Source organism: Lepisosteus oculatus, chromosome 14 (assembly GCF_040954835.1).
Source record: "Lepisosteus oculatus isolate fLepOcu1 chromosome 14, fLepOcu1.hap2, whole genome shotgun sequence".
In the NCBI taxonomy this organism is placed as follows: domain Eukaryota; kingdom Metazoa; phylum Chordata; class Actinopteri; order Semionotiformes; family Lepisosteidae; genus Lepisosteus; species Lepisosteus oculatus.
The window spans coordinates 16,242,462-16,255,813 of record NC_090709.1 but is presented as its reverse complement, the minus strand read 5'-3'; the positions used below and the strand labels follow the sequence as shown (position 1 = coordinate 16,255,813).

Genomic DNA, 13,352 nt, shown 5'->3' with positions numbered 1-13,352 from the left:
AGTACAAAGAAGAAAACACAACAACAATACAATTGTATAACAAAAGAAAGACAGAGACAACAGCCGATGTGCAAAAAACAACAGGCAGCGTGCAAAACAACAAAAAGGTAACAGGTTATGTGCAAAAACATGCATCAAAAGAATGAAATAAAGGGATAGAAATGATGGGGAGTGAGCTTTTGACATGTATGGTAGAGGTAGATTTTCAATGTGTGTTTGGGTTTTTGGTAAGAAAGAAGGCACCGTGAGGTTCAGATCATAGGTGAGAAGTGAGGAGAGAGTGAGAGAGGCTGGGAGTTTAATAGTTTGATAGTGCGGGGTAAAAACTGTTTCTGAGTCTGGTAGTCCGGACCCGAATGCTCTGGTACCGTTTTCCATGTCATGCTAAACGCCACAAATTGTGTTTGTCCAGTCGTATCAATCATCCTAAAGTTACAGAAAATTGGATGCGACTGGTGCAATCAGCACACATTTTTTCAGGATAGTCGAGCAGTTTAAAACAGCAAATTCACAGCTTCGTGTCTTTTAAGCTTTGTGTTTCACTCTCCAAATAGAGGCAGGGGTTCAAATCCCACTCCCGACAGTCAGGCGTTTTACCCTGTCTTTTTTGCCTGCTTTTACACTGTTTCAGTCTTGTTGTGCTCGCTGACAATCACAGTACGAGGAAAACGGAGAAACTGCTTAGCAAAAACATAACGGACAGAAAAAAGCTTCATAAACATGTGAATGTGATTAGCAGCAGTAAGGTATGCATTCAAATGTTTAAGGCTGATTTATAACAGCAGCAGAAGAAAGTTGCAGCACAATGCAATTTGTGAGAATTCATGGGTTTTTATGCTGCTTGGACTTCTTTCAAGCCTATGAGGTGACCCCCGTTTTATTTTCATTTTCAAACTTCAGAACTGAATAACAAAAAGGTTTCATGTGTGACAGCATTCCGTTGCAAATACCGTTTCCACGATGTATTCAGCGACGGGAATGAAATATTTTAGTGCTGGCTCAAATGCGAGGAATTTCAGAAAAACCTGGAAAAGCAACGCTTGCAGTAAATGACATATCTAAAGCGTGTAGTCAGCATGAACAGAACAACGCAATGCTCTGTAAAAACGATCTGAAGCCGCAATTACTCTTTTATCTCAGGTAGTTCATTCCGATACGATGTTTCCGCAGACTAAATGAAATGCCGAACTCCAAACATGTTGTTGCCATTATTGTACTCCTGCTGAAAGAAGAAAGAAAGAAAGGTGTCCTAAATGAACTTTGTCGCCCGTGGGAGATGTCAAGTGCATTGGACATGAAAAGTTCCCGATAAAACCCATTTCTGTACGTTTCTCTTAGTGTCGGGGCTCCTATTGAATGTAAAGGAGGCAACATGCTCAGCCAGCCGACTCAGCGCTAACCTAACGCAGGTGTCTCAGAGCGGAATTATTCAGAACAGGAGCCTCTACTTCTTTGTATACTGAGCTTTCGGGTGAACGTCAAAGTGAAAGACAAATTCGCAATTTTCACTTTTTGATTAAGGAACAAGAAAACACCATCCTTCAAACTGGATTCAGACCAGGGACATAAGACATACTCACTGTTTTTTCTACAGTTTTAAGAGCTAGCAACTGAGCTATCGAGAGGTCTAAAATAAACGTTTTGTCACACGCGTAGCCCAATGTAGTGTAGTGTTCCTCTTTATTTAAATCCCAGTTCGACATCAAAATACTCACTCCCCATAGTCTCGTTTAGTAGAAGAAATGCAGGCTTCTACTCTATTAACGTCAAGAGTTCTTCTAAAACATTTGAAGGGATATCAGTGCAGGCGGAAATTGACTCTTTTTCTTTATGATTTGGTCATATGATTTTTCTTCATATGATTTGGTTTTGATTTTGAATCGTTATATTATTAAGTTTGTGCTTTCTCTGTTTTTATCGTATTGTGAACTTATTTTTTAAACAAATGCTTACAAAGGCAAACAGGGCACACAGTACAAGCTAAATACCCCAGACTGCGTGTAAAGTCCTCCTTGAGGTATGCTTTCAAAATAGCTGCACCAGGCACTTGGACACAGATAAACACAGGGATTTAAAATTCAGGAATATGAATGGTCAATTGCATACAGTTGGGTTTTTTTCGTTTTGTATTTAGCGATTTGTGTATAAATCTTTTAACAATTCATTAAAATGCTAACAATATGTAAAATAAAAACAACAGCAACGTTAAATGCCAGGGAGACGGGCAGTTTTTTTTTACAATCAGATTCCAATCTCTAATGCTGTGTTTGAGAGCTGTGTGTGAGAGCTTACTGTACATAACTTTCCTTTTCTCACATTTTCTGAAAACTATTCCAAAGGGGCACCTGTCACGGACGTCCAAAGGGACTAGCCATGGGGAGTAGGAGAGCGGAAAAAGACCCATATGCGTAGCGGCGAGACGGGAAAAAGGCCCGGGCTCATTAGTGCAAAGAGTTCAGGAATGCCGTAAAGAAACCTATGCCTTCTCGGCCTTTTGGCTAAGATCAAGTTCAAGTGGCATGCCCGCAGTTCTTGTCTTTCCAAAGGTCTAGAAGGCGATCGAAGATTCTGAAGAGTGCTTGAGCTGGTATCGCTCTAGGTTGAGCCTAGGGGGTTAAGGCCAAGCAGCAGCTGAGCTGGGTGGAATCCGGCATCAACGTTCTCTCTCTCTGCTCTCTCCTCTCCTCTCCCCTCCCCCTTTCTCTTGCTCCGCCTCCTTGGCCTCTTGCCTGGAAGTGGGTACACGTGGCCTGCCCGCGGTGCTTGCTTTCTTCCTCGAGACTCGGAAGCGCTATCCGCTCCCTCTCTCTCTCTCCCTCTCTCTCTCCCTCTCTCTCTGCCTCTCTCTCTGCCTCCTTGGCCTCTTGGCTGGGAGTAGGTACACGTGGCCTGCCCGCGGTGCTTGCTTTCCACCTCGAGGCTCGGAAGCGCTATCCGCTCCCTCTCTCTCTCGCTCTCTCTCTCTCTGCCTCCTTGGCCTCTTGGCTGGGAGCAGGTACACGTGGCCTGCCCGCGGTGCTTGCTTTCCACCTCGAGGCTCGGAAGCGCTATCCGCTCCCTCTCTCTCTCGCTCTCTCTCTCTCTGCCTCCTTGGCCTCTTGGCTGGGAGCAGGTACACGTGGCCTGCCCGCGGTGCTTGCTTTCTTCCTTGAGACCCGGAAGCACTTTCCGCTCTCCTCTCTCTCTCTCCTCCTGCGCCTGCACCTAGCTGGGCTTTGCCCACAAGGACAAAGGCCAGGGCTCCCTCGCTGCTCCCTTTGCTCTCTCTCTTTCCCTCCTTTTTTTTTTCTCCCTCAAAGATGGCAGACAAGAGGACATTGATCCGGTTCCACTGGACAAAGAAGACGGAGCCGATGCCGACTGCAAAGGCCTTCTTTATGACCTTCCTGCGAGGAATCTTGCAGTTGGTGGCCGGAGATCTCTACTGCCTCCAGGACAACAAGGCAGAGAGATACATGGAGGCCTAAATGGCTACGGATGCATCGTACGAAAAGGCAACGAGACTGATCAGGGAGAAAGGTAAGCACCCTGGTTTCTCTGATTACAGGCCGGAGCCGATGAGGAAGACGAATCAGAGGACCATCACGGTTTGCACATACAATCCCTACGTACCAGCGGAACGGGTAACAGCGTACCTAGGGAGGTATGTAACCGTGGTGGGAAAACCGACAGAGATCAGGGACAAAGGCGTCTGGTACGGCAAACGCCAGTACCGAGTCCTCCTGAAGGAGGACCCAGAGGGCGTTGACGGTTTCCAGCACCCCCCGGCTCGCTTCAACATCGGAGCCGACAGGGGGTACCTCTACTACCCCAAGATGCCGGATTTTTGCAGCAAGTGCAGACAGTCCGGCCACAAGACAAACACATGTGACATCGTCAGATGTCACAACTGCAATGAGGACGGGCACCTGGCAAAAACCTGCCGGGCAGCCAAAAAGTGCGACGGATGCGGCGCCGAGGGACACCTCCTTCGCCAATGTAAGGTAAGCAAACCTTCGTTTGCGCAGGTGGTGGAAGCCGGCAGGCAGAAACCGGTCTCCAGACAAAGGGAGAGGGCTGAGAACAAAGAACCCGCACCTCCCCCGCTGAGAACCGAAACTGCCGAGGCCACACCCCCAGCCGCATCGGTGCCACAAGATGGCCGCCAGGAAGAGGGACAAGACGGCCGACCGGAGTAAGGGTCCTGGATAACTCCCAGCAAAAAGGGAAAGCGATAGCGGGAGAAGAGACCCAGGGTGGACCCACTTTCGGAAGGACAGAAAAAAAGAGTGGTAAGGGAAAACCGTTTCCTCGTCCTAGAGGAAACGGAACTTTCTTCCCTCGAGGCCCAGGAACAACCGGAGGAGGCTCCCCAGGAAACGGAACCCCCCTCCCCCGAGTCCCACGGACAAAAGGAGGAGGCAGCCCAGGAAGAGGTAACCCCCTCCCCCGAGGCCCAGGGACAACAGGAAGAGGCATCACAGGAAGTTGGAACCCCCTCCCCCGAGGCCCAGGAACAACAGGAAGAGGCAGCCCAGAAATTGGAGCCCCCTTCCCCCGAGGCCCAGGAGAAACTTGAGGCCCCCGAAACTCCCGGAGAAAGGGAAGAAAGGAGCCTTCCCGAAGCGGTGGCGGAGAGTATCCTCGAGGACGACGAGGATTATTTCGAAGCCGGCCTGGAGCCCGGACTGATGGTAGGGCTGGACCTGTCCAGCATGTTTACATTTCAGTCCCCAGCGAAACCTGGAGGGAGCCCAGCATATTCCCCCCAGGACCCGAACGAGAGGAGTTACATCTAGGCTAAACAGTGCCCAGATGTAGACTCCCAAGTTTCAACTGTAAGTACAGAGAGGAGGTTTAACTTTCACTAGTTTAACCATGACTGTGAAACTAACCTTCCTAACAACTAACGTGAGAGGGCTGAGAGACCCCGTGAAAAGACGGGGAGTCTTTCATGATCTGGCCTCAAAGTCTTTCTCAGTTTGTTTCTTACAGGAGGTCCACCTGAAGGATGAAAGCGACAAGCTGACATTCACCAGGGAATGGACGAAGGGAGAATCATGCTGGAGCGTAGGAGGGGTCCACTCTTCCGGAGTGGGAATTCTCCTCGGAAACCCAGAGATGACGCTGGTTTCCTCCTTCTCGGTGGTGCAGGGCCAGATCCTGGTCGCAGACATCGACTGGAGGGGGCAGAAGTTGAGAGCAATTAACGTCTATGCTCCAACAGAACCCTCTATCCTGAAGGAAGTGTTTGCTGACCTGGCCAGCTGCTGCACCACCAACAGACAGATGGTGCTCGGCGGGGACTTCAACGTCGACCGGGAGAAGGGGAGCGACGCTAGCTCGGCAGAGCTGGAGTCGCTACTCAAGCAGTTCTCCCTGGTAGACGGCTTCAGACGGTGCCGCCCTAACGACGCCGGAACGACCTGGAAAAACTCCCTGGGAGTGTGCACCCGCCTGGACTACATCTTCCTGCACACGACCTGCTCCCTGGAATCGGCGACGGTGTCCCCGGCGTGGTATTCCGACCACGGTCGCTTGACGGTGGTGGCTAACACCAGCCTGCCGGCATTCGGTCGTGGGTACTGGAAGCTGAACTGGGAGATACTGGAGGAAGACGACTTCAGGGCACTGTTCCGGAAAGACTACGCGAGCTGGGTTGATCTGAGAGACGGCTACAGCTCCGTGGTGGAATGGTGGGAGTCGGTGAAGGACGGGACCCGAACCCTGGCGCAGACGTACTGCAGACGGAAGGCGGCCAGGGAGAGGACTGAAGCTGCACGTCTCCAGAGGCAACTCGAGGAGGAGTACAGCTCGGCTAACGGGGGAGGAGCCTTCAATTCAGCCCGGGCACGGGACCTGAAGGAGAGGCTCCGCAAACTGCACACCGAGAAAGCCAAGGCTTTCCTGGTCAAGGCACAAAGGGAGCATTATGAAAATAATGAAACCTGTTCCTCCTATTTCTTCAACCAGGTCCGGGGAGCCCAGAAAAAGAGGGTGATCCACAGCCTGAGACGGGGAGATGGAGAGGAAGTGCTGGACGAGAGCGACAAAGTAGAAGCAGCCACCGCTTTCTACACGGAGCTCTTTTCAGAAAAGCAGACAGAGGTGGAGGCAGGCGATGCTTTTCTGGAGGGGCTGAAGGCACGAGTACCGGAGGAGGTGAGGGAGGACTTGGAGGGTCCGATAACGGCCGAGGAGCTGAAGGCGGCGTGCTTGTCCATGGAGAATGGCAAGGTGCCGGGGCCGGACGGACTCCCCAAGGAATTCTACACCTGCTTCTGGGACACCCTGGCGGCAGATCTGGTGGAAGTGGTGCAGGAGATCTTCCGCCGGGGGAAACTCGGAGACACCATGAGGGAGGGCATCATCTCCCTGCTCTTCAAGGGAGGAGACGCCGCCGACCTCAAAAACTGGAGGCCGATCACGATGCTCTGCGTGGACGTAAAGATCCTGTCCAAGCTCCTGACCGGCAGACTGAGAACCACCCTCCCCCACATCATCCACAGCGACCAGACGTGTGGAGGGGCGATCCGTCAGCTGGAACCTCCAGCTGACCAGAGACGCCATCGCCTGGGCCGAGGACCGGAACGTGCCCATGATGGTGGTCAGCCTGGACCAGGAGAAAGCCTTCGACAGAGTGAACCACAGCTATCTGTTCAGGGTGCTGGAACGCTTCGGTTTCGGAGAGAGTTTCAGCCGCTGGATTCAGATTCTGTACTCTGACGTGGGCAGCAGAGTGAACGTGAACGGAATCCTGGGGGATTTCATTCCCCAGGAATCCAGAGTACGACAGGGCTGCCCCCTTTCACCCCTTCTCTATGTTCTCTTCACAGAGCCCTTAGCAGAGGCGGTGAAACGGGACCCCATCATCGACGGCCTGGAGATACCGGGAGGCGCGGGGGAAACCCTGAAGATCTCCCAGTACGCCGACGACACAACGCTGTTCCTGATGTCGGACAGGGGGTTGAGGAGGGCCCTGCAGGTCATGGAGCAATACTCCAGAGCCTCGGTGTCGAAGCTCTACCGCCGAAAGAGCAAACTGAAGTTCTTCGGGCCCTGGAAGCACAGGACGATGGCGCCGGAGGGTCTCGAGCTCTGCACGGAGCCCCTCAGAATACTGGGGGTTTCCTTCCAGAGCCGGGACAACGAGACCAACAACTGGACCGAGAGGATCTCCAGGGTGAACGCCAAGCTGGGTCTGTGGAAAACGCGGTCGCTGTCCTACAAAGGGAAAGTGATGGTGTTGAAAGCAGACGTCCTGCCGGCTTTGGTTTACCTGGCGGTGGTGTACCCGCTGCCGGCTAGACTCAGACGAGCGCTGCAAGGGATGATCTTCGACTTCGTCTGGGGCGGCAGGTACGAGTACATCACGAGAAACCGGATGTGTCAGCCGGTCGAGGAAGGGGGTCGAGATGTCCCACATTTCCCCCTGAAACTCGACTGCATCTTTTACTGCAACCTCTGTCGGGTGCTGCGGGAGCCCATCGGCCACAAGTACCAGTACTTTGTCAGGCTGTGGCTCTCCATCCCGATGAGGCACTTGGTCCAGTGGTCAAACACTGGGCCCAAGGCAGAGAGGCGACCAAAGTTCTACACCCACGCTGTCAAGTGGAGCAGGAGGTACGAGGCCACGAGACGGCCAGAGCTCTGCACCAACCACAGAGCTCTGTACAAAGAGGTGAGGGGGCATCTGGTCGCCGACGAAAGGCTGCAAGTTCCCAGACAAGTCTGGGAAAGGACGCAGCCTAAAGAACTGGACAACGAACTGAAGGACCTCAACTGGATGGCCGTACACAAGAGACTGGCTACCAGAGAGGTCCTCTACAGACACTCGCTTACCAGGAACCCGCATTGCCCCCGGGACACGTGTTTCGTCGAGGAGACTCAGGAGCACGTGTTCTGGAGCTGGAGCTGCCCCTTCGCCAAGGCGGTGTGGGGCAGAATGGACATGTGTGAGATGTTTTCTTTTTGAGATGTGTTTTTTTCGGAATAAAGTATATTTTATAAGAAAAAAAATATGCGAGCTTACTGCCTCCTACGGGCTCTGTATTTGTTAGCGATACAAGACCGACCGTGGAGAAATGAAGTGAGGAGGGTGTGTACATTAAAAGGCTCATAGCGTCCCTGGAGGGGCTCAAACCACCACCCTTTTTGTTAACAACTGAGCCACAAAGACGCATGTACAGCTTAATACTTCTCGGTCTCAGTGAAAGTGATACACTCCGTAAAATTTCCAGAGATTCATTTATTTTAAAAGGAAAATCACCAACAGCGGCCGAGGTCTACTGGAGTTTTTTCATTCTATACTGCGATTTCTGAAGGGTACCCTGTGAAAATACGAGTTTTGACGAGAAGGGATGGACATATAAGGTCAAAAGGCTTGGGGAATTGAACTTTAAGGTGAAGACTGCGGGTTCAGTAGCAGCAGAACCTGATCAGTATCAGTTGACTCCGATATACTTTGAAAATGAACTTGGGGATTTAGAGTCAGACGTGCTACCGTTGCACCATGGGGTTCTTAATTTAAAAAAATAGAAAAAACAATCAGTGTTCCTGGATCTGTAATTGAGAACAACACCTACACAAGAGCTGCGCAGGAAGAATAAAATGTGGTCTGGGAAGAAAAGACTCTCTTCGGAAGAGCTGCGCTCTTCACAGATTTTTCTTTGTGAAGCTCATTTGTCTCCTTTGGGGAATTCAAAGGCACAGACAGCCGTGACTTCATGGCCCAATGGTAGCGTGTCTGACGCCAGATCAGGAGGCTGTGTGTTCAAATCATGTCGAGGTCAGCTGTTACTTTTTCAGGTTCTGCTGGTCCTGAACACGGAATTCACACCATGCAGTTGAGTTCTATCTGTACACCACATAGATAATCTAAACAAAATAGAGCAGTACAGGACACGCAGTGTGGAGCTCACACAGGCTTACAGTCTCCAGCATTGGAGTGAAGGGGAAAAAAAGAACTTTGTTTTTTTTTTTTAAGTGAAAAGGCACAGTTCACATCTGCTTAACATCACGTCCAACTTTAGAGACAGCTACATCAGATAATGGAATCCCGGAAGTTTCAGATAACTTTTTTTAATACAGGTTCAAGCAAACCTGAAAGTTAATGTGTTTCCGGACACTTTTGTTTTATTAAAAAGTGTCTGAAGCCTGAAAATGTAATTTGAAAAAAAAAAACCGCTATTGGACATTAGCAGCTGCTTTTTGTAACGATTTGCTATTTCATGCTGGAAAACAAAGGAAACAGACCCAACGTTTGCTTTCAGGTGCGGTTCATTACATAATATACATTATTACTGAGGGGCTTGAAAAAAATTTACACGAGCCAGGTAGAAGTCGAACCTACAATCTTATGATCCGAAACCAGACGCGTTGTTTATTAAACCGCTGGCATTTCACATGACCTGAATTCCCCCATAGGATGCTCAGCGTCGCTACTAGTAATGCACTGCTCCGTCTAAAATTTCAAAGTGAGAAACGTGTTTTCTGATTTTTTATGAGTTTTAAAATATAATCTCTTTAAATCAGACAAGGGGTTTATGTTTCGCACTGAAATTCCGATTGACTGAGAATTCAAAGAAAGACTGTTTTCTTTCACAACACCGTATAATTATCACATCCACCAGACTCTCCAACCTCTCCAGACCTTGCTGGTTGAGCAATTGCTCCGATAAATTAGGTCACGTATCATGTTAAATCATTTCTTCTCAACACAACATTTCCTGGTGCACGTTTTCTCTATGAAAAAAAAGACATTTTTCCCTTGCATGATTTCTCGTTTTTTATCAAAGCGTACAGAAATAAAAAAGAAGAAGAAATAGTGTGGCAAAAGAACTCTGTCGCCCTTGGGAGATGTCAAACGCATTGGACATGGAAATGCCAGATAAAAGCCAGTTCTCTTCGTTTCTCAGTGTCGGGGCTGCTATGTAAAAGAGGCAATTTGCTCTGAGCTCAGGTTAAACGCTTACTGAACGCAGATGTCTCAGAGCGGTGTGTCCAAGTGGCTGTAAAAGGTGATGGGTGTCCTGTCACCGTAGCCTAGTTGGTTAAAGCGCTTCTCTATTAAACAAAAGAACCGAGATTCAAATCCCAGCCGTGTCTTTCTTCCTATCTTGTAGTACAGAACGTACCATTTCGGGCAATCACAAAGGGCTTGATTTCGTTAAATGCATGTGTTCATTTCCTTTCTGGAAAACTTGTTTTTGATGAAATTCACACAGCTTCCGAAAAATGAAATTCAATTATTGGTTAACAGTGCAGAAGAAATATTACCATATATTACCAAAATAAACGGTAAGAGATTTTGTTTTAACCGAAAACCTCTGATTCGAGAAAAGAACACACCAGTCTCTGTGGCGCAATCGGTTAGCGCGTTCGGCTGTTAACCGAAAGGTTGGTGGTTCGAGTCCACCCAGGGATGGGATTCTTTTGCGATGTAAACGTTTTCTTTAGTCGATTGGATTTTTCAGCGAAACCATAACCATTTTAATATTTGCAGGAAATGCGAGTGTGTATCACGTGTCAGGGTCACCGAGAAATGTCCAATAATGCCCAACATTGCAACTCCCCAGAAAACCATATTCACCCAAAACAAATTATCGTCGAATCTTCATTTATACTCCAGTTGAATCCTCTGCTGAAATATTTTAAAAATACTGTGCAGGTTTGTTTGAGACTTGACAAGCATTGTTAAGATAGCACTGTGCAGTTGGATTTTGATATTTTGACATATTTACCTTAATTTTAAACATAAATACTATACAGTCTATTGTAATTTTCAAATATGTTAGCTGAGGATGCAAAGGGGTGAAAGGGAAAGGTCAGAGGGTATAGTAAAAACAAGGTTAGGATTGGTGGAGGTGGCAGGGGTGTTGATGGTTTTTCTCTGTAGAGGATGATTGAGTTTTTTATCCTTCTCTGAAGTGAGAAATTGGAAGAGTTGGGAGTTGAGGGATCTGATGAGGTTAGTTATAAAAGGAAGTTGATGTGGAGCTGTTAGCTGTAAAACTTCCTAACATCTTTGATGTTGTCATCAAAGATAAACTGCAGCAAGCAAAGATAAAGAAAATTATCTTTGCTTACTGACCTGTCTTTCTCACACCTGAAGAAGGCTCCACAGCCAACATGTTATGTTTCCTTTCTTCTCTTTTCAGCATGGAATAATCCTTTACTTTTTCCTTTGCAGCCTACGCATGCTGACACAGCTACTCACCTGATATATAACATTCCTATAATCGCAACTATGAATGTCCACTGTGGGTATTTTTTCCATTATTATTTATTTTGGCATTGAAGCATATTTTATGTAATAGCGAAGTGTCATAATCACTGAAAAACATATTTTTTTCATTTAGAAAGAATTAAAAAAATATAAATCACTATGAATTACATTTAACCTGTTCTGATCTAGGTTTTCTATATACTTTAACATGCCATGTTCAGAATGTCACAACGCAGAAATGCAACAGAGAAGTTTTGTAATTACAAATCTTCTCTTACCTTAGTGTCAGAATACTAAGATGTTTTGGTAACGAGGAAGGAGGGAAAAAGTAATTCAGCAGAAGGGGTGCTATTTTATTGACTATAAATCCTCACATGGATTTGTGATTTGTGATTTGTAATTTTGTGTCTCTTACCAAAGTGTCAGAATACTAAGATGTTTTGGTAACGAGGAAGGAGGGAAAAAGTAAATCAGCAGAAAAGGTGCTATTTTGTTGACTATAAATCCTCACATGCCATGTTCAGAGGGTCATATTAAAAAAATGGTACAGTAAATTTTCTTATACTTCATGATTTTCATAATTTGTTACATTGTGTCTCACACCTTTGTGTCAGAATTCTGAGATGTTTTTTTCTAAACAGGGGCCATCGCAATACAACAGAAAGAGCAATTAGCTTTTCCCTATGAATTCTCTCATGCCATATTCAGAGGGTCATATTTTAAAAATGGTACAGCAACATTTCCTGAAGTTCAGGATTTTTAGAGTCTGTTACATTGTGTCTCACACCTCAGTGGCAGAATTGTGAGACGATTTTATAATCAGGAGGGAGGGTCATAGCAATAAGCAGAAAGTGTCATCACCCTTTGCTCATCCTCCGTTAACCATATATTCACATATGCCATGTTCTAAATGTCCCATTGTAAACTGCTATAATAACATTTCTTGCAAAATGCAAGATTTTGAGACTTCACGTTTTGCCTTTGTCTTATTTACTTGTTGTCTAACATGCCAGTTTGTGTTATTGTGAGTTTTGAAAATTGGTTTTCGATTTTCTGAAATGTGTTTCATACAAAAATGCAATTTGGATAATCATTACTTACATATTCCCCTTTACTGGGGATATGTGCAGTAATCAACTCGGATTAGTATTTTTAGCCGGTGTACAAACCTTGTTTCCAAAACAGATCCAGGTTTTCACCGCTAACCTCTTAGATATAATTTCTACAGAAGATGCAGCTCTAAGCTCAGGATTTCAGACCATGATGATGATATTTCATGCTTCATTGGTGCAAAACCCCGGTGATTAATGACTAAACATGCGGTCTAAAAAGTGTTTAAAAGACCGAGCGCTTGCCAACAGCAAGCGTTTGTACATAAATAAAAGAATTAAACTGGCAAAAGCATGTTTGTTGCGTCGTCAAAGATTCAGAGAGAGGCATCAGATTTCCCAAGGGCCGCCCGAACCACACAATGAGAATGCCGTGGTAGAAAATAACTTAAGGCCCGAGGTTGTTGTAGCAGAACAGGATGTCGGTAACCGAGAACCGGTTGTACTGAACGATCTGAATCAGGTTGGTAGCGGTGCAGGGGCGAATAGAGACCCCTTAGTTTTCCTGGACCGTATACGTAGTTATAACAGGTCTTATAATAATTTTAGAGCAACAGAGCACCATGAAGAATTTCGTTTTGTTAATCTCGACAGAATAACCTCGTATGTACAGGCTATAGACGCTGTGCATGGTGCAGTCCAGAGAATATTGGATGAACTTTCTCCAAACATCGGGGCGAATGATTTTGTACAGCTGCGTTTGACTGCGGGTGGTTTTAACAAGCCCTTGTTCTCACGCAGGAGACACCCCGGAGAATTAAATGCTGCCGATTTTTTAAGCCACATCTCGGACCTCTTACAGAGCCACACAGAGGTTCTCACCAATGACAGCCACCGCTTAGTGGTGACGATAGTTAGGAATATGCAGGGGGGTGCCCGCTAAACGAATGCACAAAGAGTTGGGTTTTCCAGAGAATCGGAAAATTAGTTTGTCAGACATTACCGCTTTTGAAAAACATTTAAAGGTGGTCATTAAAATTTTGTACCACGACCAGGGTGATTGGAAATATTTTACAACGGGACCCACACCACCAAAT

At 47.1% G+C, this 13,352-nt stretch overlaps 1 non-coding gene across 1 annotated transcript; it reads left to right on the top strand.

Annotated features, from left to right (window-relative positions):
- Positions 1-10,331: 10,331 nt before the first annotated feature.
- Positions 10,332-10,405, top strand: trnan-guu (transfer RNA asparagine (anticodon GUU)). Its single transcript has one exon. It is a non-coding gene; the product is annotated as a tRNA-Asn (tRNA).
- Positions 10,406-13,352: the final 2,947 nt, after the last annotated feature.